This window comes from Arachis ipaensis, chromosome B02 (assembly GCF_000816755.2).
Source record: "Arachis ipaensis cultivar K30076 chromosome B02, Araip1.1, whole genome shotgun sequence".
Taxonomy (NCBI): Eukaryota; Viridiplantae; Streptophyta; class Magnoliopsida; order Fabales; family Fabaceae; genus Arachis; species Arachis ipaensis.
Window position 1 is genome coordinate 28506100 of NC_029786.2, and position 383 is coordinate 28506482.

The 383-nt window shown below is 27.4% G+C and overlaps 1 protein-coding gene across 3 annotated transcripts in view; it reads left to right on the plus strand.

The window, feature by feature from the left end:
- Positions 1-383, plus strand: part of LOC107625193 (WAT1-related protein At2g37460) — a 4477-nt gene that overhangs the window by 2054 nt on the left and 2040 nt on the right. The window lies entirely within an intron of this gene.

Genomic DNA, 383 nt, shown 5'->3' on the forward strand with positions numbered 1-383 from the left:
AAAATAAAATAAAATTTGAAACTGCTTTTTCCTAAAAATTTCAAGTGTTTTCTATTTTTTTTTTTTTCAATCCAAACTTGTAGTATTATATTTAGTGGACCACCATCACGATGTGCAACAAAAGCTAAAGGCAATGTTGCATGGCACTTTTGCCCGCGTACTCGTACCAGCCACGGATACGCGTTGGGTACGCTTAAGTATATGTCTAAATAGGTAATTAACAAAATAAAATTTTGTTTTACATAACAAATATGTTTTAGGTATCTATTGGGTATGACTAGCTATATTTTTTCGTTCAATTAGTTTAAAATGATGTCATTTTGAATAAATTTTATTTATTTTTACTTATTTTATTTTAAAACAATTTAGATGTGCAATTTAAG